This window comes from Artibeus jamaicensis, unplaced genomic scaffold, assembly GCF_021234435.1.
Source record: "Artibeus jamaicensis isolate MK-2021 breed Jamaican fruit bat unplaced genomic scaffold, CSHL_Jam_final scaffold_461, whole genome shotgun sequence".
Taxonomy (NCBI): domain Eukaryota; kingdom Metazoa; phylum Chordata; class Mammalia; order Chiroptera; family Phyllostomidae; genus Artibeus; species Artibeus jamaicensis.
In genome coordinates, this window is record NW_026522045.1 from 9,126,127 (window position 1) to 9,151,387 (window position 25,261).

The 25,261-nt window shown below is 38.9% G+C and overlaps 1 protein-coding gene across 4 annotated transcripts in view; it reads left to right on the top strand.

Annotated features, from left to right (window-relative positions):
* Positions 1–1,267: 1,267 nt before the first annotated feature.
* The window catches only part of MID2 (midline 2), a 161,102-nt gene continuing 137,108 nt past the window's right edge, over positions 1,268–25,261 (top strand). Inside the window, exon 1 of one of the 4 annotated variants that reach the window (XM_037167111.2) lies at positions 1,268–1,348. The gene's annotated coding sequence lies outside the window, so the exon portion shown is untranslated. Of the gene's footprint in view, positions 1,349–1,606; positions 1,963–25,261 lie in introns of those variants that run through there. The other 3 variants (XM_037167112.2, XM_053657522.1, XM_037167115.2) reach the window with 3 other exon arrangements.

Sequence of the window (25,261 nt, forward strand, 5' to 3'; positions counted from 1 at the left end):
GCTACTTGGCCAGGGCCCCTTTGCCCATTTTTTATTTGGTTACTTATTATTTTGTTATTGAGTTGTAGTTCTTTATATATTCCAGATATTAACCTCTTATCAGATATATGATTGTCAAATATTTTGTCTTCATTTTTGCCCTTTTAGTCTATTGATGATTTTGCTGTGCTGAAGTTTTTAAGTTTGACGTAGTCCCGCTTTTCTATTTTTGCTTTCCTTGCCTGTGCTTTTGGTGTGACTCATTAACTTTTACTTCTCTTAGGGCCAGACTTTCATCAGGATTGCCTGATTGTGATTTTTGTCTTTTGGTTTCCACCCCAATGCTCTGTAGCATATTGTTGAACAGAGGTATTGCCTAATTGCTATTGGTTCCCTGGAGGGATACACCCAGAGCTACCTTAATTTTTCTGGACTTGTTCCCATGCACAGTAATGAGAAGCCTATGTGTGTGTGTATGGGTGTGTGTGTTTCATCCAATTTTTAAAGCTTCTTTCCCCTTCATCTCCCTTTTTACTTCATGTTTGGAACAGAATCTACTCCTCCCCTCTTCTTAACTCTGGAATCCTCCTTGTGAGTGGGGCGTGCCCTCTGAGCCAATGACAGGTCAGCCACAATGCTGATTTCAGACCAGTGAAAGCTTCTAGGTTCCAGATGAACCGATTAGTTTATTAAGGACATTGAATAACTGGACAGCTGGCATCTGTTCTATTGTACTTTGAGTAAGGATCCTCTAGTTTTGCCCATCAAGGACTTGAATGTGAAAATGAAACTACATTGTTTTTGTTGTTGCTGTTGTTTTTTAAATTTTGGTGGCTTTAATCCATCCCACAACTTTTGACTAAGGCCAATAAAACACAGCCACTCACTATTTGTAAAAGGAAAGAGGGGTTGGGTTTCCTTCAATTGTCTGCCTTTTTCTGTCTCCTCCACTTTTTTTGTTTTACTCTGTATTTAACTTTGCATAGAGCAGCTTCATCGGAGGACCTGTGCTGTGGATCTGGGCTCTTATCTCATTGCTGGTTGCAAAGACCTTTTCGTTGTTCTAACCTGGGGGTTTGTGTGTCCAGGGGGATGGCATGTGGGAGAAGAGTTTGGCCATAATCTGCTTTCTGCATTTTCTTCGCCCGGTCTCTCCCTCCTCCCCCCTCCCTCTCTCTCTCTCTCTCTCTCTCTCTCTCTCTCTCACACACACACACACACACACACACACACACACACACACACACACACATTGGCTTGAGCTCGCGCGCGCGCGCGCACACACACACGCGCGCGCCTGCCCGTCCCCTTTCGTGTGTCCTCCTTCAAGATGACAGGGCTCTGGAGAAAAGGCTGCTGGAGTCAGCTGGTAGGTACAGTAGTAACCCGAAACCCACCCACTCTCTGCCTTGCTTGCTCAGATTTCTCCGGTCACTACTGTCCAGGGAGAAAATAAGTAAACGCGACTCCAGATGAAGGGCTGGGGAGCTGGGAGTGGCGGGGGCAGCGGAAGGTGAGGCCGGGAAGGTGGCCGAGTGCTCCTGCTACAGTGAACCTTCCCCATGCTTCCTCGGAGCCTCAGCTTCAGCGCTGTTTGCCCCCACCCCACCTCCCTTTTCTAAGGGATTGTCTTTTTTTTTCTCTGCTGCGGCGGAAATGACAGTGTGGTGTTGCCTCTGTGTCATGGTGCTACCCTTGGGCTGCGGGGGCGAAAACTCTTAAGTTTGGCTCCAGAGACCCAGGCGCAGGATCGTCTCGGCTGACTTGAGGTCCCTGGCGGGGCGCACAGGCGGGAGGATCCCGGATGCTGCGCGGCGGCAGCGGCTAAGACGAAGGCGGGCGGCGGCCTAGAGGGGCGGCGGTAGCTGCGGCAGCGGCGGGGGAGCTCACGCAGGAGCCCGAGCCAGGTCCAGGTGGAAGCAGGCGAGCGTTCTGCGCCCTGGGGCGCGCTCAGGAGATGGCTGGCACCCGGGAACGCTCTGGGTAAAACGTGCCCCTTCGCCACGGTCTCTGGGATCCCTCGGCCCCCACCCGCAGTCGGCTGGGCCCCAACTCTGGCGGCCTCTCAGGTGTCGTAGGAGCTCGCCGCGGGGGTAGGGCTTCTGGGCTCCGCAGGGCAGGGTGACGGGGCCCCGCGAGGCTCAAGGCGACTGCAGGGGTCCCGGTCCGGCCTTGGCACCCGGTTGAGCCTTTGGGGCCCGGGCGCTTGTCTCTGCTGCCCTCTTGGGACGGAGTTTGCACTCTGGGGTGCGTGCAGAGAAGACACGAGGCCTCCCCTTCAGCCCGGCAGGGCCCGGAGCTGCCAGTCTAGCCGCTCCTATGCTAGGAGCACCTTCCCACGCTCAGGCGGCCCGCAGCCTTCTGGGCCGGGGCAACGCCCCTTGACCTGCTGTCTGCTAGGCGTTGGCTCCTGTGGCGGCCAGGGATGCTGAGGACACCCTGCCTGCGAGGATGCCTCTCGAAACTCCATCCTTTTTTGCAAGGGGAGCAATGCTTGAGTGTCTGTCTGTGCGATTCCTTATTTCTGGCCTAGCTCTGAAACCAGCTTAGTGGAGAGGGGAAACTTCTGTTCACTGCATAGACTGCGGCTGAGTTGCGGAGAGGCAGGGGTTTTCCATTTCTGGTTCGTAAGAATTAAGTAAGTAGTGGTGGAGTAGATTTATAGAAATATCTTTGATGATGATAAGGTTTAGGTTACTTAGCACTTCGTATGCAGCACATTATTTCTTGGAGGTGTTTCTCAGAGTAGGAAATTAGAATTCTGGGTTCATTGGGTTCTTCACTGTCTCTTCCATACTCCCCACCTGCCTTCACACTCACTCACTTTCTTCCTACGTTGTCACCCACCCGTCTGCCCACCCAGATCTCTCACCAGAACCCACTTACACCGCATACCTTCCCTCCATCAACCTGTGTACTTCCAGCTTCCCAGCCATGCAGCCTCTTGCTTTTCATCCAGTTTGCCTTTTTCAGAATTTTTGAGTGTGGGGCAGGTAGTGAGTGATGGGTTGTATGTATCTGAGGAGCTCTTATAAAAGAATATATTGGAGACTATGTAAACAGACAAGTACTGTGTGAGAGTTGATTCCTCTCTCATGTTGGGCCATAAGGGCTGCCTTTAACCCCCGTCTCTGCCCTCCGTGTACTCGAATCAGTTATCTGGCTATGCTCCAATAGAAGGGAAATGCTGAAGAGAGTCCCCCCCCTACTTCCTGCTCTACCCCTAACCTTCACATACCCCCCAACCCTCTCCACTCATCATGCCCTGAGAGGAAAACAGACTGCTATTTTTATATATTTCTGGCCAATCATTAACTTAATACAAATACATAATGTGAATTAGTTTTTCCTGATTGTTCCCACAGCTTCATTTATGTGGTTGGACACAGGTCAGGGGCCAAGATGATCAGAGAGTTCATCCTAAATTTGATGTTGCATTGGCTTTATTCATCTGACCTTTTTTCATAATTGATGCACTTGTGTAAATGGCATTATACTGTGTAGTAAATATTGTGAGTCTTGGTCTTTTGATGATGAAAGGGTTCTATAAGTTCTCAGAATTACATTTTTTAAAAGAAAGTGATTCATTTACCTTTTTATCGGTATAATAGATTGACTGGGTGTAAGTAGGAACCTTAGTTTCTGGAAACCTTAATTTTCCATTATTAACCCCCTGGAGCCAAATCTTTCATAGTACTTAGGTTCTAAGTCTGTTTTTTGCCCCTAATGCACATACAACCAAATGAAATATACATAAAACTAGACATACAGAGTAACAATGATTATTTTAAGTCAAAGCTTAAATCATATCTAATATACTCCAACCTAACAATCTGACTCAGGCTCATTTGAAAACATAACCTCACTCATTTTTAACCGTTTAAGGGGGCAATTAGTTAATTTCTACTAAAAAATGGCATAAATAATTTTAGATGTGGCTATCTGTGTAAGCATGATTAGTATACAGCAGCAGTGAGTCAATAGTAGTTATTTATTAAGTGCCTACAATGTGCAGATACCTCTGCTGACTGGGCTGAGGCCCCAGCCTTGGCCTAGTATTTTGGCCTCCTACTTGTTTGAAGCCTATCTCCTTACTTGCAGATCCAGGATTAGGACAGGGCTGGGCTGTGAGGGCAGGTTTAGAGGCTAGGGATATGAAGGGGTGATTGTTTCTCTATTGTTTATTTTCCTGACTACTAGAATTCTCATCTAGCATATTGTGCCTTGCTACCCCCTGGGAAGTACTGCCGCAAATCGGAGTGATTTGATTGCTTCACAAAGGCATCCTATGAACTGTGCAAACTGATTTAGATGAAGTTGGTTTAGTTAATCCCTCCTCTTTAAGTACAGGGCAACCTGCTCCAGCTTGCAGATCCTAAAGCAGTGCCAAAATTGCTCTGGATAGTGAGCCTATCTATTTGCTCATCCCTCCTCCCATAAAATCTGCTGACTCCATGACAGTTGAGAAGGAAACTGTAGAAGTATGTCTTTATCACTCACCAAACCTCACTGGGTTGGTGAAGAGGTGAGAATGTCTTTTCACTGTTTTCCTTTGCACTAAGCTCTCCTTCTCAATAGAGATGCAATGCCCTAAAAAGAAGGTAAAGACAGGACTGAGTCACAGAATGTGTCTCAAATGACTGTTCTCAGAGGTACCTGCTTGGCCTTATGTATGTCCGTCACTCAATCTTTATGGATTTTGGAAACTCCCTAGCTGTTAGGCCATGGGATTTGGGTGCTTGTGGAGGCACCCAGGGAGTGCTGCATTTCCATTTAGCATTAAGTTTTTGACTTCTGTGCAAAGGGAAACATGAAGCAGTGTGTTTGCAAAGCAACTCCTAACTTAAGTTGGGTGTCTTGATTTAGAGTCTTGCATGAAAATATGACATGTAACATGTTCATACTGGACATATGATAGTTCAGGAGAATTCACAGTTGTTCACTTTTTCATGAGTGAAATTTTGGTTCCAAGATGATGTTGCACTAATGTCTGTATTTTAGGTCTCTCGAAAAAAAAATGTGTTCATCTCTGAGCAGGGTAGAGAAAAGACTACAAAAGTGTTTCTCAACCATTTTATTGGATCATGCTAAAAAGTAAGAATACCAGATAAGTGGTGTTGAAAAAAGAAATTTAAATCAAATTATCCCCCAGTGCAGGCTACTAGTCCCCTGTTTATATTTCCTCTTTTCCAAGGATAAATATATCCTTGGAAATATTTATCTCTCCATTTTTCATGAAGTAAAAGTCTGCTAAGAGTCTTCTATGTGCATTGAAGGTTTGTGGGTGCTTCTAACATTTGTCTTTTTTCATCTTCTCCTTCTCCATGTCCATAGATAGACATCTTTTGGAAAGTCAGTCTCCCAGCTTTTTTATTTTCCTTAGACATCCTATAGGCTTCTGAAACTACCATTTGGTTAAAGTATGGGTGATGGAGGGGTTTCAAGTAATGTGCTAACATCCTACCACTCCCTTCTCCATGTGTGGTTCACTAGAATGCACACTAGGGTGTTGGTTTAACCTAAGTGGGTTAGCAAAATGTCCTTTGTAAGGTTTGTCCCCCTTGGGTTCTTGTCTCCCTGCAGAGCTCTGACTGACTGACTTTGGGCTTTGTCTCAGCCTCTTTCCTGCAGGTCAGGCTCCTTTAACTGATGAAAAGAACAGCATCTCCAGTCTCTGGATTTTACTCTTACAGAGACCAAATGATCTGATAACAAACATATAATCTAAAATCCTCCTGTAACAGAAAATACCAGTATTTACAATTTGCCGGGTTAGGAACATATCGTTTGGGCATGGTAGACAATGCTAATGCAGGACTGTGAAGTGTCTAAATGTATATATCCCAGAAGTAAATGGTTTATGGCCCAGAATCCTCTATCACTTTGTCTATAGTCCTTTGTTCAGTGTTGCTAGGATCCATGTGGTTCCCAGGGGAGTAGAAGCTTGATTTCAAATAGGCTGCTGTTCTCTATCCCTTGTTTCTGACCTGAACTTGGGGTGATTTCTGTCTAAAATGCAACAGCATGCCCTACATATATGTACAGTGACAATTTTATTCTGTGGAAGTAGAGACTCCTATCCATTTGGGTGTACCACTGAACATTATTTACAAATATGTCCTTGGGTAACAGAGATTGGAAAAAAAGTCCTAGAGTGGATAAAAAGCTGTACTGGTAGCAGTAAGTAAATTAAATTTGTTCTCCATTTGTTCCCTAACCTTGCAATTGCCAGTGCAATCTGCATTAAGATAAAGGTGTTATGAATTGTATTTAGAATTCCTGGCAATTATCATGTGTTACCTTGTCAAATCCACTTCTTGGTTACTTAGATTATATTTTTTGCAATGATAGCCTATTTAGGACTTTTAGTTCTGCTATTATGATATTCATTTTAATGTTTATGATGACTGTATTGTATAAAATACCCAGTGGTTGTATTTAGGAGCTAATTATTATAAAGAAAATATCATTAAATCTACATACTATAAAATATTAAGTAGGTTTTAATAACCTATTAGACAGGAAGTAACTCTGGTGCTCTCTGTCACTTGGTACTCAACCTGTAGTTTGAGCTCTCCCTATTCATGATAAAAGCTTAAGAGTAAAGAATTGAGACAGTACCTCCCTTGGGGAACTCCAGTCTAACAAGGGAGACATATGAATATAATGAATACCACAATAACACTCATGGTCCTCCAGAAAAAACTGGGAGAGTGTGATTGTCCTCTATTATATCAACCATGTGTTTAGGAAATTTTTACAAACATTTGCTGCTTTCCTTAATAACTTGCTTTGCATCTGTCATCTGTGAATGCATGATGAGACTATATTTGTACAGCAAATTAATTATTGTGTTCTATCTCTGATTCTCACAAGAGCTTCTGAGATGGGTAAGGCAGGTAATTTTCATTTGACAGATAAAGAGGTTGTTCCCCAAATAGTTTACATGTCTTACCTAGGATCACTCAGCTAATTAAGTTTAGAGCTAGCACTACAACCAAGCTTTATTATGAGGATCAAATGAGATATTGGCTTTGGAACTACTTGAAAAGTATAAAATAGTACACAAACCTAAGATGACTGTTATTATTAATTATGCTTACTCACCACCTAGTCTCTTATTTGGGAGTTTCTATTTTCTGCCCTTATCCTTTTTGGGTGAGAATTCTGTGCATTGGTTGCCTTTTATGTTCCCAAATGATTTTTTCTGATTTCTAACAAGTTTTTTTTAATTAAGTAATTTATTTATACTTAGAGGGGAAGGGAGGGAGAAAGAGAGGGAGAGAAACATGAATGTGTGGCTGCCCCTGGAGCACCCCCCACTGGGGACCAGGTCCACAATCCCAGAAAGTGCCCTGACCGGGAACCAAACCAGTGACCCCCTGGTTTGCAGGCCAGCATTCAATCCACCCAGGCACACCAGCCAGGCACAAGTTTTTCTTTTCCTATTAATAGTATTCTAGGATTTTGTTGTCTTTTTTAATTCCAAAAGGTGTTCTCACTCATTTATACACCTATGTGACTCTTCTTGACCTTTTAGTTTCCCTTGGGAATGCCTATTATATCTTTCTTGAGTTACAACAGGCAAAACTAGGCACTGCCCTTCATCATCTTGGCTTAGCCAAGGAAAATTAATGCATTTTGTTTTTTTTCCAGTTCCTTTCATGATGAAGCCCATTGCTTGTTAGCACTTGTAGTCATGCTAATAAATGAGAGCTGTGTTTTCAGGGGACAGTTTTTGATAACCCAAGGTGTCTTTTCTATGTGACAACAGATAGCAAGAGCTCTATAGTAATAGGATGTTAGAGCTGGAAAGCATCTTAAAGAGATTATTTGGTAATTTTAGTCTAACTTAAATGACATTTTACAGTTAAGGAAAAATCAGATTAAGTCAGGACTTATTTGCTTATTTCTCAAGGCAAGGAGATAGTTTCTGGCATTTTAAGGAAGAGCTCTTAGGACATTAATGCTAATATACTGAATAATATTTATTTTATATTAATTTTTAATTTTATTTTAAGTATATTTTATTGATTATGCTATTACAGTTGTCCCATTTTTTCCTCCCCTTTATCCCCCTCCACCCTCCACCCACCTCCCACCATTATTCTCCCACCTCAGTTCATGTCCATGGGTCATACATATAAGTTCCTTGGTTTCTCCATTTCCTATACTATTCTTAACTCCACCCCTGTCTATTTTGTACCTATGAATTATGCTTCTTATTCTCTATACCTTTTCCCCCACTCTTCCCCCTCTGCCTCCCCACTGATAACCCTCCATGGGATCTCCATTTCTGTGATTCTGTTCCTGTTCTAGTTGTTTGCTTTATTTGTCTATTTATTTTTGTTTTTGTTTTTTAGGTTTAGTTGTTGATAGTTTTGAGTTTGTTGTCATTTCACTGTTCATATTTTTTATATTCTTTTTCTTAGATAAGTCCCTTTAACATTTCATATAATAAGGGCTTGGTGACGATGAGCTCCTTTAGCTTGACCTTATCTGGGAAGCACTTTACCTGCCTTTCCATTCTAATGATAGCTTTGCTCGATAGAGTAATCTTGAATGTAGGTCCTGCTTTTCATGAATTTGAATATTTCTTGCCTGTAAGGTTTCTTTTGAGAAATCAGCTGATAGTCTTATGGGAATTCCTTTGCAGGTAACTCTCGCTTTTCTTCTTGCTGCTTTTAAGATTCTCTCATCTTTACTCTTGGGTAATTTAATTATGATGTGTCTTGTTGTGTTCCTCCTTGGGTCCAACTTCTTTGGGACTCTCTGGGTTTCCTGGACTTTCTGGAAGTCTATTTCCTTTGCCAGATTAGGAAAGTTCTCCTTCATTGTTTTTTAAATAAGTTTTGAATTTCTTGGTTTTCCTCTTCTTCTGGCAACCCTATGATTCAAATGTTGAAAAGTGTAAAGTTGTCCCACAGGTTCCTTAGCTTCTCCTTATTTTTTGGATTTCTTATTTCTTCATTCTGTTCCAGTTGAAAGTTTATTTCTTCCTTCTATTCCAAATCATCGATTTGAGTTCCAGGTTCCTTCCCTTCACTGTTGGTTCCCTGTATATTTTTTTTTATTTCACTTTGCACAGACTTCACTTCTTCCTCTATTTTATGACAATACTTAATCATTTCTGTGAGCATCCTGATTACCAGTGTTTTGAACTCTGCATCTGGTAGGATGGCTATTTCTGTGTTGCTTAGTTGTTTTCCTGGAGTTTTGATCTGTTCTTTCATTTGGCCCATATTTTTTTTTTGTCTTGACGCACCTGTTACATTGTAAAGGGCAGAGCCTTAGGTATTTGTCAAGATGGGGCAACCCATGTTGCTGCATTGTGACAGTGTGTGTTGGGGAGGGGTCTGAGAGGGAACAATGCTGCTTGCTTAGATCTCAGCCAGCTTTCAGTCACTTCTCCCACTACCCAGAAGCAAATCAGGCACATCTGTTCTGATTCTCTAGTCGGTGGGCTTGTATATATTCTAGGACCCCATGGGTCTCTCCAACGAACTCTCCTGTGAGGCTGGGAATTTCTCCCACCACTGCAACCCCCACAGGTTTTTACAGTTAGAGGATTTTGAGTCTTTAGTTTCCCACACTGGACCCCTGGGTTGTGTTGTCTGTCTCACACCCCAGTTATTCCTCCTGGTTTATCCACACATGAATGTGGGACCACCTGCTCTGCCAGCTGCTGCTTTGCCTGGCCTGGTTTGTTGCCTTGCTGCACATTCTCTTCACCCTGGCTTCCTGTATCTGCCCCTCCTACCAATATGGATGATTTTTTGTCTTAAACTACTTGGTCATTAGTCTTTCATACTGTTTGATTTTCTGGCAGTTCTGGTTGTTTTTGGTTTTTAAATTGGTGGTTGTTCTTTTGATTATGTGAGGAAACAAAGCAAATCTACCTATGCCTCCATCTTGGCTGGAAGTGCTTATCTCTATTTTATATTAACTTTTTAAAGCAAATCCTACCACTCAGCTCAGTTCTCATTGTACAGCCCAGGGGTCAGGCTTGGTTTCATAATCATGACTTTTCTCTGAAGAAAGGGAATATGTGGCCCTTCAGGGAGGTAGTGAGAACCCAGAGCCATGTTCTGCAGATCTAAAAGATGAAAACTAGATAGAATATAAACTTTTTTAATAATTGGGCATTTAATTATGTTAAAATAGCATTTGAAATAATAGAATTCTTCCAAGTGCAGATAACAAGTTCTCTGCTTGAACAGAATTAACTGAATGGTGGACTTGAATGGTGATACTGAAATCAGTCTTTTCACTTTATAATGTATAATATATTATTTTTAACTTAATGATCTACTTTTAAACTTCTCTTTTCTATTTCTACCTACTTGCACAGCATTTTACCTTCTTATAGTTTATTCTCATCAACTTTTTTGAGTCTTATCCTGAAGGAGGCAAGGGGTGAAGATCAGCCATGGATAAACAATTTTATAGTAGAGCAAGGGCAAATACTTATTTCACGACATGGAAGTAACTAAATGATATGGAAGGAAACAAATCAGTGTATGTGGATTGGACATTTGTTTCTTAATCTGGCAATTGGGCTGCTCTCCCAGCCATTTCATCAGTGCATTTTTATGACAAGCCATTGTGTTTTCTGGAAAATGCTTTATGATTAGCTCTCATTGGGTTGCACCCTATCAGGTTGACAATCCTGTCTTTATTCTTAGAAAACACTCTAATTCTGCATAGGTTAGTGATTCACAAACTTGAAAATTGCAACACTCTGCCATTGTTTTATTTTGTTACACCATTCCCACCCCTGTACTTACTGAAAGTATTTTGTGATGTAGGCATCAAATATTTTAGGAGTTTTATATTTTTTAAATGAATAAAGTTGGGAGCTAAGAATTTTCTCACACCCATTGGTCATTAAAGATATTCTGGAATATTGCAACCCTAGACAGGGAATCACGTAGGTAGAAAGATGATTGAAAGGAGTTAGCAATCCAATGGAGTTTAGAAATGCTACATAATTACATAGTTGGCGGTATAGTATAGTAGTTAACAATAATAGTTTGCATTCTGGGGTCAGACCTGGGTTTGAAACTTTTTTAAATTGAGATATAATTCACTATCACAATATTCACCATAGTATACAATTCACTGGTTGTTAGTATATTAAGAAAGTTATACAAGCATCACAACTATCTAAATTCTGAACATTTTCATCATCCCCAAAGAAACCCTATAGCAGTTAGCAATAACTCTTTATCCCCTTAATCTCTTAGCCCTAGGCAACCACTTAATCTATTTGCTGTTCTTATGAGTTTTCCTGTTACAGATATCTCATGTAAATGGAATAATACAATTTGAAGCCTTTGTGACTGAACCTTTCACTTAGAATAATGTTATAGAATACATTAGTACTTTATTTATTTATTTATTTATTATTTATTTATTTATTTGAGGAGAGGAATGGAGGGAGAGGGAGAGGGAGAGAAACATCAATGCCAGAGAGAATGCACTGATCAGCTGCCTCTTCTACGAGCCTCATCTGGGGACCAAACCCATAACCTAGGCATGTGTCCTTACTGAGAATCGAACTGGCGACATTTTGCTTTGCAGAACGACGCTCAACCAACTGAGCCATACTGGTCAGGGATCATTCATCTGCCTTTGAGATGAACTTTGAGAGCATTATTCTAAGTGAAAGGAACTTTGTGAGTAATATTTCATTATATGGATATACCACATTTGTTTATGCATTAATCAGTTGGTGGACATTTGGGTTGTTTTTATCATTTGGCTATTATGAATAATGCTACTATGAACATTGCATACACATCTAAAAATTTTTATTGTTAAATTACAGTTGTCCTCATGTTTCCCCCATTGCTTTCCCCTACCCTGCCCACACTCCCTCTGCCACATTCAATCCTCCTATAACATTGTCCTGGTCCATGAGTCCTTTATGTATGTTCTTTGACTTCACCCTTTCTCTTCTTTCCCCCATCATCCTCCACCCCCTCCTCTCTGGTCACTGTCAACTTGCTCTTTATTTCCATGTCTCTGGCTCTATTTTGCTTGCTTGCTTGTTTGTTGATTAAGTTCCACTTATAGGTGCAATCATACGGTGTTTGTCTTTCACCACCTGGCTATTTCACCATAATGCTACCATAATGCTCTTCAGTTCCACCCATGCTGTCATGAAGGGTAGGAGTTCCTTCTTTCTTTCCGCTGCATATTATTTCATTGTGAAAATGTACCAAGTTTTTTAATTCACGCATTTACTGATGGGTACTTAGGCTGTTTCCAGCATTTGGATATTGTAAATATGCTTCTATGAATATTGGGGTGCATGGGTTTTTTAAAATTGGTGTTTCAGGATTCTTAGGCTACAATCTCAGCAGTGGAATTGCCAGGTATAAAGGCAGTTTCATTTTTAGTTTTTTTGAGGGAATTCTATACTGTTTTCCATGGTGGCTGTAATAGTCTGCATTCCCACCAACAGTGTCCTAGGTTCCCTTTACTCCACAACCTCACCAGCACCCGTTGTTTGTTGATTTGTTAATGGTGGCCATTCTGACTAGTGTGAAGTGGTATCTCATTGTGGTTTTAATTTACATATATCTGATGGCTAGTAATGTTGAGCAACCTGTCCTATGGTTCTGGGCTCTCTACATGTCCTCCTTGGAAAAATGTCTGTTCAGATCTTTTGCCCCTTTCTTCTTTGGATTATTTATCTTCCTGGAGTGCAGTTGTGGGAGTTCTTTATATATTTTGGAGATCAAACCCTTTTCCAAGGTATCACTGGCAAATATATTTTCTCATATGGTTGGTTCCCTTTTCCTTTTGCTGATGTTTTCATTAGCCATGTGGAAGGTTTTTAATTAGATGTAGTCCCATTTGTTTATTCTTTCCTTTATATCCCTTGCCCTAGGGGACATATTGGTGAAAATATTGCTGCATGGGCCATCTGAAGTTTTCCTGCATATGTTCTCCTCTAGAACTTTTATGGGGTCACAACTTATATTTAAATCTTTTATCCATCTTGAGTTTATTTTTGTGCATGGTATAAGTTGATGGTTGGGTTTCATTTTTTGCATGTACATTTCCACATCTCCCAACATCATTAATTGAAGGGGATATTTTCACTCCAATTTATGCTCCTGTCCCCTTTGTTGAACATTAATTGACCCAGAGACATAGGTTCACTTCTGGGCTCTCTCTGTTCTCTCATTAATCTCTGTGTCTGTTCTTATACCAATACTTGACTGTTTGATTACAGTGGCCTTGTAATGTAGTTTGATACCAGGTATTGTGATCCTTCCTATTCTGTTCTTCTTTCTCAAAATTGCTGAAGTTAATTTCAGTCTTTTAAAGTCCCCTATAATTTTTAAAATATTTGTTCTATATCTGTGAAATATTTCATTGGTATTTTAATAGGATTGCACTGAATCTATAAATTGCTTTGGGTAGTATGAACATTTTAATGATGTTAGTTATTCTAATTTATGAACACAGTATATGCTTTCATTTATTTGTGTCTTCCTTATTTCTCTCTTCAGTATTCTGTAGTTTTCTGAGTACAAGTCTTCTACATCCTCAGTTAGATTTATTCCTAGGTACTTTATTTTTCTTGTTGCTATAGTAAATATGATTTTTTCCTAACTTAGGTTTTGGATGTTTCATTGTTGGTGTACAAAAATGCCTTTGATTTTTAAAATATTGATGTTGTGTCCTGCTGTTTTGCCAAATTCACTTATTATGTTGAATATTTTTTGGTGGAATCTATAGGATTCTCTATGTACACTATCATGTCATCTGCAAACAATGACAGTTTTACTTCCTGCTTTCAATTTGGATGCCTTTTATTTCTTTTCTTGTCTGATTGCTATGGCTAGAACTTCCAATACTATGTTGAATAGAAGGGGTAACAGGGGACACCCTTGTGTTGTTCCTGGTGTTATGGAGAAAGCTTTTAGTTTTTTTTCCCATTGAGTATCATGTTGTCTGTAGGTTTCTCATATATGGCCTTTATTATATTGATGTATACTCCCTCTACTCCCACTTTGTTGAGTGTTTTTTTAGCATAAATGGGTGTTGTACCTTATCAAAACCTTTTCCGTGTCTATTGATATGATCATGTGATTTTTGTCTTTGCTTTTGTTTATGTGATGTATTACATTTACTGATTTGTGAATATTGAACCATCCTTGCCTGCCTGGGATGAATCCCATTGGTCATGGTGTACGATCTTTTTAATGTACTGTTGGATGTGGTTTGCCAATATCCTGTTGAGGATTTTAACATGTATGTTCATCAGCGATATTGGCTTATAGTTTTCTTTCTTTGTTATGGCTTTATCTGGTTTGGGGTTTAGGGTAATGCTGGCAACATAAAAAGAGTTTGTGAGACTGCCTTCTTCTTGGATTTTTTGGAATTGTTTGAGAAGGATAGGAGTTAGGTCTTGCTTAAGTATTTTGTAAAATTCTTTTGTGAAACCATCTAGTCCAGAGCTTTTATGTGCCAGGAGTTTTTGTTTACTGCTTTAATTTCACTGGCTGTTATCAGTCTGTTAAGGCTTTCTGTTTCTTCTTTATTCAGTTTTGGAGGATTATATTTTTCTAGAAATTTGTCCATTTCACCCAGGTTTTCAAGTTTCTCGGTATAATATTACTATTAACCTACTTGTTAATAGTAATTTCTTTTTTTTTAATATAAATTTTATTTAGTTACTTTTCAAGTACATTTTTTTAATCTATTTCTCCCATGCCACCCACCCCCGCCCGGTCTCCCCCCTCCCTCCCATTCCCCCCCCCCAGTCCTCATCTCTGTGTCTTTCATACTTGTTCCTCAAAATCCCTCCCCCTTTTTCCGAGAGGGAAGGGAACTTAATGTTAATAGTAATTTCTTATAATCCTTCGTATTTCTGTGGGATCAGTTGTAATTTCTCCTCTTTCATTTCTGATTATATTTTTAGGGTCCTGTCTTTTTAATTCTTGATCATTCTAGTTAAAGACTTGTCAATTTTGTTTACCTTTTCAAAGAACAAGCTCCTGTTTTTATTGATCCTTTGAATTGTTCTTTTAGTCTCTATGTCATTTAATTCTGCTCTGATCTTGATTATATCTTTTCTTGTACTCACTCTGGGATTTGTTTTTTGTTTCTCTAGTTCTCGTAGATGTAGGGCTAGGTTGTTTATTTGAAATGTTTCTGTATTTTTTAGGTAGGCCTGTATTGCTATGAAATTCCCTCTCAGGACTGCCTTTGTGGTGTCCCATTGGTTTTCTGCTGCTATGTGTTCATTTTTATTTGTTTCCAGAAACTTATTTATTTATTTAGTTAGTTAGTTATTATTATGTTTATTGCTATTTGGATACAGTTGTCTTTTTAATTTCTTCATTGATCATGTTGTTAATCCATTTATTGTTTAATAATGTGTTATTCAGTCTCTACACATTTGACTTTTTTTTGAGTTTTTTCCTTTAGGTTGGTTTCTAGTTTCAATCCATTATTCCCAGAAAATTCTTGACATGATTTTAATTTTCCTGAATGTGTTGAGGCTTTTTTTGTGTCCTTCCATGTGATTTATGTTTGCAAATGTTCTACGGCATTTGAAAAGAATTGTGTTTGCTCCTTTGGGGTAAAAGTTTCTGGGTATATATATTATGTCCATTTGACCTACTACATCATTCAGTTCCACAATATTCTTATTGATTCTCTTCTATAAAAATATTTTATTTATTTAATTTTTAGAGAGGGGAGGGTAGGGAGAGAAGGAGAGAAACATCAATATGTGGTTACTTCTTGCATGCCCCCTACTGGTTACCTGGCCTGTAACCCAGGCATGTGCTCTGGGAATCCAACCAGTGACCCTTTGGTTCACAAATTGGCGCTCAATCCACTGAGCCATACAAGCCAGGGAAGGTGTTTTGTGCTGAGATGGGTTTCTTGTAGGCACCATATGTGTGGATCATGTTTTTTTGTCTATTCAGTTCCCCTTTGTCTTTTGATTGGAGTATACAATCCATTTATATTTAAGGTTATTCATGACAGGTACATTACCATTTTTCTTTTTTGTATCTGTGTTTCTCTCTCTCACTCTTTTTCCTTCATCTTCTTTTAACAGTCCTTTTAACTTCAGGCTTAGCCACCATCATCTTAGTGCAGGCAGTAAGGGACAGTAAGGAAGAGTCTGAATTTCACAAACTTTGGGCTTCAGGCAGTTTCCAGTAGAAATGAAAGAAGGGAAAACAAATTGGAAGGCATGGAAAGATCTAGAAAACTAATATTGCCCACCAAAGAAAAAAAAGAACTTTAAGAAAAAAATAGTCCTTTTAGCATATCTTCCAATGCTGGTTTAGTGGAGGTATATTTTTTTAGCCTTTTTTTGGTCTCAAAACTCCTTATTTTGCCTCCCATTTTAAATGAGAGTCTTGTTTGGTAGAGTAGTGCTGTTTGCAGGCTTTTACTCTTCGTTACTTGAAATATTTCTTCCATTACCTTCTGACTTGTAGTGTTTTTGTTGAGAAATCTGCTGCTAGCCTTATCATAGCTCCCTTTATGCTACCTCCTGTTTCTCTCTTTGTTCCTTTAAGACTCTCTCTTTGTCTTTGTATTTTGCCATTTTAATTATGATGTGTCTTGGAGTAGGCCTCTTTGGGTCCCTCTAGATTGGGACCCTCTGTGCTTCCTGGACATGCTTGACTTTTTCTCTCATCAAGCTCATCAAGTTAGAGACATTTTCTCTCATTTCTTTTTCCAACAGGCTTTCTATTCCTTACTCCCCTTCTTCTCCTTCTGTTATCCCTATTGTGTGGATATTATTGTTTCATGTTGCCCTGTATCTCCCTTATCTCCTCTATGTACATTTTGAGACTTGTTTCCTTTTATTTTTCTTTCTGGGAATTTTTTTCTACCTCGTTCTCCAGCTTGTTGATTTGATCCTCTGCTTTATCCATCTCACTTTTAATTCCTTCTAGTGTGTTCTTAAATTCAGAAATTGTATTTTTCATTTCCTCCTGTCTCTTATTGATAGTTTCTATGTTCTTTTTTTATGCTGATGTGGTTCACAGTTAGTTCCTTGTAGCTTTGCTGTGGTTCTTTGTAATGCTCACTGAGCTCATTGACCTTCCTTATAACTGTTGCTTTGAACTCAGAGTCTGATAGATTACTTGCCTTTATTTTATTTAGCTCTATTTCTGGGGATTCATCCAGTAATTTCAATTAGGGGTTGTTTCTTTGTCTCCCCATTTTAGGGGAGGCTCTTCATGTTTGTGCTTCTTAATTTGATCTGCTTTCACTCCATGTCTTTGTGGTGTGAATATCTATGGCAGGAGACCTGTGGGATTCAGTGGTTCAGTCTCCTTTATCACCTGAACTTGATGCTCTTTGTATGCCCTTTATGCCATTTATTTTGTCTCTCTGGATGTAATTTGGTTTTGATTGATGTTGGGTCATTTCTTGGTGTGTTCCTTCCTCCACCTGGCTGACTGAGAGTCACTACACCCACCACTTCTTTTATGCTATTGTGCTGGTATTGACAGAAGAAAACCACTAAAGCCCAGGAAACAAATTCACACTCACAAAAGTAACTCCCACCCACAATCCCACTATCAACAGCAAATGAATCAGTATTAATAAGTGTGTAAAGATATTAAGACTACTATAAGAAATGAGAAGTGGAAATGAGATGACTAACTGATAGAAAAATTATTTTGAGGGGGTAGAGAGAGGAAGAGCACTAATAGGACCAGGGAATTGGAGCAATGCAAACAGAGAAAGTAAAATTTACATCACAAATAAAAAAGGGGAAAAGGCAGAATGCAGTAAGAGAAGGGAAGCTTATAGTATTAGGTTTAAACAGAAATTCAAAAAATGAAGTGAGAGAGAGATGGAAGAGGAAAAAATAAGTACATATGTAATAAAAATGTAGGAACCAAGTTAGAAAAAAAGATCCACCACTGCACTAACAACAACAAATAAGCTAAGATTAATATAGGTGGGATGGTAATAAGAGAGAAAAAAGAAAGAAAAGCTTAAGAGGTGTTTAGAAGAAAGGGAAGTGCTGTTGAAGTGTACAAGTTTTTGAGAGAGCATGTTTTCACTTTTTCTCAATCATTTGATTACCTTTAGCCTATTGAGGAACTGCCAAACTATTTTCCAAAGCAGCTGCATCATTCTATATTCTCACCAGCAACATATAAGGGTTCCAATATCTCCATATCCTGATTGACATTTGCTATATTTTGAAAATTATGGCTAATCTAGTGGGTTTGAAGTGCTATCTCAATGTAGTTTTGATTTGTGTTTTCCTAATGGCTAATCATGTTGACTATCTTTTCATATACTTATTGATGACTTACATATCTTCTTTTGAGAAACATCTATTCACATCCTTGCCCATACTTTAGTTTTTTCTTTTTATTGTTGAATTGTAACAATTATGTATATTTCTAGATACTAGATGATCACATATATGATCTGCAATTTTTTTTCATTCTTTGAGTTGTGTTTTCACTTTCTTGGTGGTATAATTTGCAGCATAGAAATTTTTAGTTTTTATTAAGTCTGATCTATCTATTTTTTCTTTAGTTATTTGTATAGTTGGTGTCATCTAAGAAACTGTTGCCTAACCTAAGTTCTCAAAGATTTACACCTGTTTCCTTCCAAGAGTTTTATAGTTTCTCCACTTATATTTAGATCATTGATTCACTTTGAGTTAACTGTTATGTATGGTGTGAGGTAGGGCTCTAAATTTATCCATTTGCTTTGGATATCCAGTTTTCCCTGCTTCATTTGTTGAGAAGATTATTTTCCCACCATTGAATGGTCTTGGAACCCTTGACAAAAGTCAATTGACCATACATATATGAATATATAAGTTTATTTCACCTCTCAATTGTATTCTGGATTTTAACCTTATCTCTGCTTCTTGCAAACAAATGTGACCTTGGACAAGTTACCTTTTTAAATAAATATGTGCCTACATTTTAGAGGGTTGTTATGAAAATTAAATGAGATAATGCATATAAATGTATGTAAAGGTGATTATTTAGTTCCTGGCACATAATAAGTGCCCAATAAATTTTAGGGGGAAAGATGCTTAGATAATCAGGGAAGTAGGAAAAATGGGAAATAGTTGAAGGTATATTGAAATATTAGGAGTCATTAGAACAATACATTTATAAGGTGGCCTTATAAGTAAGAGATGTGTTGAACAGGTGTTTGAAGAAATTAAAAAAAATATTTGGTTTCCCCAAATTAGCTAAAGCAATTACTTTATAAGTGGGGACCCCCAAAACATGAATTATCTTCTGGAGGGTGGGTTCCTTGTAGTACAGGCCTTCCCCATTAGGTAGGTGTTCTAGGAACCCATCTGTATCAGTGTACTAGTTGGCATTGTTGTGAGAGGCTTCATTCACCTTCAGTGAATTTTTTGAAGACTCTTTCAACGTGTTTGCCCATTTCATGATGGGTGATTTGTGAGTGCACCTGCCCACACCATGCTGAGTATGGACCAAAAATGGCATGACCCCCATGCCCTGCCCCCCTATTCACCTGATCTTGCCCCAGGTGACCTTTGTTTTCATGGATAAAAAAAGTCCTCAAAGGGAAACAATTTGTTGACATGGAAAAGGTGAAACAGAAAATGGCAGAAGCACTAAAAGGCATCAAAATTAATGAGTTCAAAACTGTTTTGAGCAGTGAAAAAAAGTCTTGATAGGTGTATTGCATCAAATGAGAGTAATTTGAAGGTGACTGAAGTTTAAAATTATTTATTTATTTATTTATTTATTTATTAAATTTGAAGTTTAAAATTTATGTAAGAATAAATACACAATCTTTCATAAATAGATTTCAATTTTGGGCCCTGATTGGTGTAGCTCAGTGGATTGAGTGCACGGCTGTGAAGCAAAGGGTCACTGGTTTGATTCCCAGTCAGGGCACATGCCTGGGTTGCAGGCCAGGTCCCCAGTGGGGGACATATGAGAGGCAACCACACATTGATGTTTCTCTCCCTCTCTTTCTCCTTCCTGTCCCCTCTCTCTATAAATAAATAAATATATTAAAAAATAGATTTCAATTTTGGGGGGTTCCCCCCTCACATTATGATAAAACAGAACCATATAGAAAAGTTACTTATAAGCAACAGACTTTAAGCACTATGCATTATTTGTTATAGAGCTGAAATCAGTTATGGTAGGTTATTTTAGAGCACTTATATTTGACCTTTTTGTCTGTGAAGGATTCTTTTGAGAACATTTTTAATGCTATGGACAACCCTCCCCATGAAAATGCACATATTACATACACACAACATTATCCAAACAGTTCTAAAAAATTCAGAAATCCCTAGTTAAATGCCCTGTTTTGATTCTATCTAAGGCAATCTTGACCCGTATCATACATTCGCAAGCCTAATTCTATAGTGATGTTCAAGTGTTACACTGGGAAAAAATTTTATGATTCTAGGAAAATTTAAAGAGCTTTCCCACAGTACAGAAGAATTTATACAACACCATCTTAAGACTTAGAATACTTAGAAGACAATTAGGTACTCTAACTGTTTTATATAGGTTTCAACACATAGACGTGTCTTTTAGCAGTGCTCCTGACCAGCTGTCATTTTGGTGGGAGGCCATATTTGATCCTCTCAGGTAGCTTTCAATACAGACATTAAGGGATGAAGACATACAGTTCTGGAAGTGACAGCAGTAGAAATGCAGTATGAGATGGAGATAGGCCCAGAAAAGAGGGATATAATTCTGGAAGGGAGTCAGAATATGAGGGAGATTCAGAGAAACTCAGAGGGACATAAACAAAAACTAGAAGTGGAAATATGCTGTTTAGAGACCCTCTTGTAAATAGTTAAGATAAACTTCAGTGAAGGAGGTGAAGTGATTGAAATAGAGGTATAGAGAAAAGAGTGCAGGCATTGTGACACAGTGCTCTGAGTATGTATGTTCTTTATTGATTTACTTAACAATGCTGAACACCAAATTCCTAAATATAACACGAGTATTTTAGTAGTATCTTTCTCACAGGCTTCTTCATAGAATTTAATGAAATAATGTGTGTAAAGTGTTTAACATAGGACTTAGAATACAGGAAGTGCTCTATAAATGCTAGGTCCTTTTCTGACTTCTACTTTAAGGGATCTTTTATTGAACAATTATTGAATATCTAGTATGTGTGAACCACCATGCTTTGAATAAAAATATGAAATAGTTGATGCCCTCAAAGATCAGGGAGAGTTAGCTGAAGACACGAATGTAAATCAAATAATGCAGAATGTTCTGGAAGCCACCAGTGGCTGAGATGATAAACATTCAAATGAGAAAACTGGTCTTTTCTAGGCTTGGATCTGGAAGAGGAGCAGGTGGGTTTTTTTTGGGGGGGGAGAATAACAAGTTCACTTATAGACACATTGAATTGGGCTGTGTTGCTCTCAAAGGCAGTATTCCTGCCTTGAGTGGAAGTTGGAATCTATCATCTACTAAGTCTTCTAATCTGAGATTCTATGATATATGTACAGTTTAATTGTTTTACTTATCTCTGTGGGTGAGTGCTAATAGATATTATAAGTGACAGAATACTAAGCAACAATTTTTAAGCATTGTAGAATAAAAATACTGCATGTCTTATTTAAAAAGTGGTTATACAAACATTTGAACTTACCAAACCACCTGAGAGTGACTGTTTTACAAAAATATTCTTGAATTTTACAGCCCAGTTTCCTATAGATTTCTACAAAATAGTTCAGTATACTTACGAGGTTTGATTTAGAAACAGCTTTTTAGGGATAAAATCTATTGTACTTTTTGCAGAAGGTTTAATTGTACTCAGTATTTAAGTATCCTGTGAGAAGGCTATGTGGGTATCTCTGACAGATGACAAAATATGGATAAGTATTAATGGCAGAGTCACATTCTCAATGTGTCTCCAATGATAGTGAGATGATGAACAAAAGTTCAAAAGCAAAAGGATAGCTCTGGCTGGTGTGGCTCAATTGATCAGAGCATCATCCCATAACCAAAGGGTTGCAGATTCAATTTCCCATCAGGGCACATACCTAGGTTGTGGGTTCGATCCCTGGTCTGGGTGCGAATGGGTGGCAACCAATTGATTTTCTCTCTCATATTGATGTTTCTCTCTCTCCCTCTCACTAAAAAAACAATGAAAAAAAAGTCCTCTGGTGAGGATTAAAAAATCAAAATGATAAATAGGATTAACACTTTCAGTCAATAAGATATTTTATATTGTTCCTTAAATGAGTATAGTTTAGAATACTTATGAGTGTTGATTTTAATTAATGGGAAACTTATGGCAACAAGTATGTATATGTTCAGCTCAAAAGTGTATGTGAGAGAAGAGATAGATTGACCAAGAGGTTAGGTTCTTTTTGGTTGGGTGACTTGTTTTACTCTGATGCACACTAAAATGAAGATTATCATGACATGATTATTGTGGCTTAATTGGTTGGACATCATCCAAAGAAGTGAAAAGTCACCCATTTGATTCCCAGTCAGGGCACAAGCCTGGGTTGTGGATTCAGTGTACAGTTGGGACATATGAGAGGGAACTGATTGATGTTCCTCTCTTGCATGGATGTTTCTCTCCCTCTCCTTCTCCCTCCCTTTACCTCTCTCTAAAAATAAGTAAATAAAATCTTTAAAATGAAGATTACTGAGGGATCCGCCCTGGCTGGTGTAGCTCAGTGGATAGAGCACGGGCCTGTGAATCAAAGGATTGTGGTTCGATTCCCAGTCAGGGCACATGCCTGGGTTGCAGACTGCTACCCTGCAGGCCAGTTTCCAGCAGGGGATGCACGAAAGGCAACCATACATTGATGTTTCTCTCCCTCTCTCCTTCCCTTCTATAAGTAAATAAATAAAATCTTAAAAAAAAAAAAGATTACTGAGGGATCCAATATGACGGAGGAGTAAGTGGAAGCTACACTAACCTCCTCCCAGGACCAATCTGGAATTACAACTAAACTGGAGAGAAATCATCCTGAATTACCAGCTGAGCACTAACTGGAGAGAAGGTTTTTTAAAAATGATTATACTATTTTAAAAACTTTTTATTTATTTATTTTAAAACACAGGGAAAGGGAGGGAGAAAAAGAAAGAGAGAAACATCAATGTGTGGCTGACTCCAGAGCACCTCCCACTGGGGACCTGATCTTTGACTTAAGCATGTGCCCTGACTGGGAATTGAATTGGTAACCCTTTGGTTCCCAGGCCAGTGCCCAATCCACTGAGCCACACCAGTCAATGCCATTGCTTTTAAAAACAAAATCTCTTTTATTGTTATTTAAGTACGGTTGTCTCCATTTCCCCCTACCACACCACACCCATTCCCACCTCCCACCCTCCAACCTACCCCCTTTGGCTTTGTCCATTTGCCTTTATACATGTTCCTTGATGACCCTTCCCCTATTTCCCCCCAATTATATCTCTTCCCCCTCCCCTCTGGTTACTGTCAGTTTGTTCTTTATTTCAGTGTCTCTGTTTATATTTTGCTTTCTTGTTTGTTTTTTTGATTAAGTGCCACTTATAGCTGAAATCATATGGTGTTTGTCTTTCATCACGGGCTTATTTCACTTAGTACAATGCTCTCCAATTTCATCCATGCTACTGTGAAGGGCAGGAGCTCCATCTTTCTTTCTGCTGTGTAGTATTCCATGTATTGTATTGTGTCAATGTACCATGTTTTGTTTTTTTTTTTTTATCCAGTCATTTACTGGTGGTCAGTTAGGCTGCTTCCAGCACTTGGCTATTGTAAATTGTACTGCTGTGAACATTAGGGTACATAGGTTCTTTTGAATTGGTGTTTCAGGGCTCTTAGGATATATAATCCCAGCAGTGGATTCACCAGGTCAAAAAGCAGTTCCATTCTTATTTTCTGAGGAAATTTCCACCAACAGTGCAACAGGGTTTCCTTTTCTCTGCAACTTCCCCAGTACTTGTCATTTGTTGATTTATTTATGATGGACATTTTGACCAATGTGAAGTGGTATCTCATTGTGGTTTTAATTTGTATTTCTCTGATGGCTAGTGATGCTGAGCGTCCTTTCCTATGTCTCTGCGGCCTCTGCATGTCCTCCTTGGAGAAGTGTCTGTTCAGGTCCTTTGGCCATTTTCAAATTGATTTTGTTGTCCTGGAGTGGAGAAGTGAGTTCTTTATATATTTTGGAGATTAAACCTTTGTGCAAGATATCATTAGCAATTATATTTTCCCATATGGTTGGTTCCTTTCTCATTTTACTGAAGTTTTCTTTAGCCATGAAGAAGGTTTTTATTTTGATGAGGTCCCATTTGTATTCTATCTTTTATGTCCCTTGCTCTAGGGCAGGGGTGTCAAACTCATTTTCACTGGGGGCCACATCAAATTTGTGGTTACCTTCAGAGGGCCGAATATAATTTCAACTCCTTAACAGTTAAGGAGTAGTTACATTCATACAGTCCTAAAATTATTTCGGCCTTCCGAAGGCAACCATGAAGCTATGGTTGAGGCCAGTGTGGCCCCGGTGAAAATGAGCTTGACATCCCTGCTCTAGGTGATACATTGGTGAAAATATTGCTGTGTGCATGTCTGAGATTTTACTGTCTATGTTCTCTTCTAGGACTTTTATGGTGTTGCAACGTATACTGAAGTCTTTTATCCACCTTGATTTTTCTTTTATGTATGGTGTAAGTTTGTGGTGAAGTTTCATTTTTTTTGCATGTTGCTGTCCAGATCATCCCAACTACATTTGTTGAAGAGGCTATTCTTACTCCATTTTATGCTCTGCCCCTTTGTTGAATATTAATTGACCATAGAGATATAGGTTTATTTCTGGGATATCTACTCTGTTCCATTAGTCTATTTGTCTGTTCTTATGCCAGTACCAGGCTGTTTTGATTACAGTGGTCTTTTAATACAATTTGATACCAGATATTGTGATCATTCCTACTTTGTTCTTCTTTCTCAAAATTGCTGTAGCAATTTGGGGTTGTTTATGGTTCCATCTACATTTTTGAAATGATTGTTCTATATCAGTGAAATATGTCACTGGCCTTTTAATAGGCATTGCATTGAATCTGTAAATTGCTTTGGGTAGTATGGACATTTTGATGATGTTAATTCTTCCAACCCATAAACACGGTATATGCTTCCATTTATTTGTATCTTTCTTAATTTCTTTCTTCAGTGTTGTGTAGTTTTCTGAGTACAGGTCTTTTACCTCCTTGGTAAGATTTATTGCTAGGTACTTTATTTTCCTTATTCTTATAGCAAATGGAATTTTTTCCTGATTTCTGGTTCTGATATTTCA